Consider the following 3817-nt stretch of genomic DNA (forward strand, 5'->3'; position numbering starts at 1 on the left):
AAACTGGGAGGAGGGTAGAGAGAATAGTGCAACAATGAATGAGTGGAAGCCCAAAATCTCTGTAAATGCTTATGAAAATTAATAAAATATAATTATAGGAAAAAAAAGAATGCAAAATATCACACACACACCTCTCCCCCGCATCCTCCTCTGCCTCCCGGCAGATCTCAGTCGGTGCACTCAGCCTCCCCGGCCATGGCCGCGCTTACTCGCAACCCACAATTCCAGAAGCTGCAGCAGTGGTACCACGAGCACAGCTCCAAGCTCAGCCTGCGCCACCTCTTCAACTCAGACAAGGAGCGCTTCAACGGCTTCAACTTGACGCTCAACACCAACCATGGACAGATTCTACTGGATTACTCCAAGAACCTGGTGACAGAGGAAGTGATGCGGATGGTGGTGGACCTGGCCAAGTCCAGGGGTGTGGAGGCTGCCCGAGAACACATGTTCAATGGAGAGAAGGTCAACTTCACTGAGGACCGAGCTGTGCTGCACGTGGCCCTAAGGAACCAATCGAACACTCCCATCGTGGTGAACACCAAGGATGTGATGCCCGAGGTAAACAGGGTGAGAGACAAGATGAAGTCTTTCCGCCAGCGTGTCTACAGTGGTGACTGGAAGGGGTACACAGGCAAGCCCATTACAGATGTGATCAACATAGGCATCAGGGGCTCCAACCTGGGACCCCTCATGGTGACTGAAGCCCTCAAGTCACACTCTGCAGGTCCCCAAGTCTGGTTTGTCTCCAACATTGATGGGACACACATTGCTAAAACCTTGGCCTCACTGAGTTCTGAGTCTTCCCTGTTTATCATTGCATCCAAGACTTTTATGACCCAGGAGACAATTACCAATGCGGAGACGGCAAAGGAGTGGTTCCTCATGTCAGCAAAGGATCCTTCTGCAGTCACGAAGCACTTTGGTGCCCTGTCTACCAACACAACCAAAGTGAAGGAGTTTGGAATTGACCCTCAAAATAAGTTTAAGTTCTGGGATTAGGTAGGAGGAGGACAGTATTGCTGTGGTCAGCCATTGGACTCTCCACTGCCCTGCACATAGGCTTTGACAACTTTGAGCGCTGCTGCCCAGGACACATTGGATGGACCAGCACTTCCGCTCTGCACCCCTGGAGAAGAATGCCCCTGTCCTGCTGGCTCTGCCGGGGATCTGGTACATCAACCGCTATAGCTGTGAGACTCAAGCTATGCTGCCCTATAACCAGTACCTCCACCACTTTGCTGCCTTCTTCCAGCAGGGTGACGTGGAATCAAATGCGAAGTACATCACCAAGTCTGGCGTCCGTGTGGACCACCAGATGGGCCCCATCTTGTGAGGGGAGGCAGGGACCAATGGCCAGCATGCCTTCTACCAGCTTATCCACCAAGGCACCAGGATGGTACCTTGTGACTTCCTTATCCCATTCCAGACCCAGCACCCTATACGGAATGGGTTGCATCACAAGATCCTTCTGGCCAACTTCTTAGCCCAGACTGAGGCCCTGATGAAGGGAAAGACAAAAGAAGAGGCCCAGAAAGAGCTCCAGGTGACAGGAAAGAGTCCAGAGGAATTGGAAAAGCTGCTGCCACACAAGGTCTTTGAAGACAATTGCCCAGCCAATTCCATTGTGTTCACCAAGCTTACACCATTTATTCTTGGAGCCTTTATTGCCATGTATGAGCATAAGATCTTCATTCAGGGAGTCATCAGGGACATTAACAGCTTCGACCAGAAGGGAGTGGAGCTAGGCAAGCAGCTCGCTAAGAAAATTGAACCTGAACTTGAGGGCACCCACCCAGTGACCTCTCATGACTCTTCCACCAATGGACTGATCAACTTCATCAAACAACAACAGAAAGCATGAGCCCAGAAGCTAATAAACTCATGCTCAGCATCAAACCCCCATCGTGACTGGTCCTTCTTGTCCTTATTGCCACAGTCTGCACTGCATGGTCCCACTCCACCCTGCCTAGAGCTCCTTTGGGTTGTGGACTTGGACAAAAAGTCCCTTGGGGGAAGCTGTTCTGGACTCGCCACACCCTGTCTCTCAGTGTCCACCAGCCCCTCTGTGTTGCTGGTTTACTGGAATGTTTCAGTGCAACTGGTTTTTAGACCCATGTTCACACTGTTCACATCCCAGGTAGAAAAATAAAAGTATCACAAAGGAAAAGAAAAAGAATGCAAAATGTCATTACAAAGAAGGAAGAAGGAAAAAAGACCAAAATGAACATCAGAAAATACTCTGAATATTGCATTAGAGCCCCATGAAGCCAAAGCAAAGGGACGAAATCAAGAAGTTATGGAGCTGAATAGATTTCAAAGAGCAGCTCAGGAAGACAAGGCAAAGTAGTATAATGAAATGTGTAAGGAGCTGGAGTCAGAAAATCACTCGGCATTTCTTAAACTATAGGAACTAAAGAACAAATTCAAGCTGTGAGTTGCAATGCTTAAGGACGCTTTGGGCAGAACAACTGAATGAAGCATTAAAAGGAGATGGAAGGAGTATACAGAGTCATTGTAACCAAAAAGAATTGGCTGACACAGAAAAATTTCAAAAACAACATATAATCAAGAGGCAATGGTGATGAAGGAAGAAGTTTAGGCTGCTCTGAGGATCTGGCAAAAAATAATCCCCAGGAATTGATGAAATACCAATTGACGTATTTCAACAGATGGTGCCGTGGATGTGCTCACCAAGTTGTGCCAAGAAATCTGGAGGACAGTCATCTGACCAACTGACTGAAAGAGATCCATATTTATCCTCATCCCAAAAAAACGGCGACCTGATAGAGTGAGGAAACTATTGAACCACATCACTAATATCACACAGCTTGGAAGCAGGAGTGGTACTCACTTCCAAAATAGCTTGCCTCTGAAAACCCTATGAACTTGGAGAAAGGACGGTAGTTATACAAGTACAACTCAAAGGCACTTCACAACAACAACACAACAATATCACACAGCAAATCCTGCTGAAGATTATCCAGAAATTACTGGAACAGTACATTGACAAAGAGCTACCAGAAATACAAGCCAGGTTTAGAAGAGATCATGGCACGTCGCCAAGAGAGACTGGTCTTTGGAGAAGGACATCATACTTGGAAGGGTGGAGGGACAGCGCAGGACAGGGAGACCCCAGATGTGATGGATTGATATAATAACTGGGACAATGGGGGTAGATGTGTCGGAATTAACGAGACTGGCTCAGGACAAGGCAGGCTTCAGAGCTGCTGTACAAAGGGTCGCTATGGGTTGCAGGTGAGTCAACATTACATAACAACAACAACATGTAAAGAGACATATTGGAGAAAATTAATTTCAGCAGTCAAAACCAGGCCAGAGACTGACTGTGGAACAGATTATCGGCTACTCATATGTAAGTCCAAATGGAAGATGAAGAGAATAAAAACAAGTCCACAAGAACCAAAATATTGCAACCACTGTGGAAGGCAGTAAGGCGATTTCTCAGAAAGCTGGAAAATGAAATACCGTTTTACCCAGAAATTCCACTATTGGGAATATACCCTAAAGAAACCAGAACTGCCTCCCAAGCAGATTTATGCTCACCCATAATTATTGCAGCTTTATTCACAATAGCAAAGAGTTGGAAACAACCCAAGTGCCCATCAACAAAGGAATGGATAAAGAAGCTGTGGTATATTCACACAATGGAATACTATGCTGCATTGAAAAACAAAGAACTCATGAATTATTATACAAAATGGGTGACCCTGGAGGATGTTATGCTGAGTGAAATATCTCAGTCACAAAAGGATAAATATTGCATAGTGCCACTGTTGTAAAGCGGGACTGACATCGG

At 46.4% G+C, this 3817-nt stretch overlaps 1 pseudogene; it reads left to right on the top strand.

The window, feature by feature from the left end:
- The first annotated feature begins 192 nt into the window (after positions 1-192).
- On the top strand, positions 193-1861 carry LOC102870749 (annotated as a pseudogene).
- Positions 1862-3817: the final 1956 nt, after the last annotated feature.

Source organism: Elephantulus edwardii, unplaced genomic scaffold, assembly GCF_000299155.1.
Source record: "Elephantulus edwardii isolate Elephantulus edwardi_28Jun2011 unplaced genomic scaffold, EleEdw1.0 scaffold00221, whole genome shotgun sequence".
NCBI lineage: Eukaryota > Metazoa > Chordata > Mammalia > Macroscelidea > Macroscelididae > Elephantulus > Elephantulus edwardii.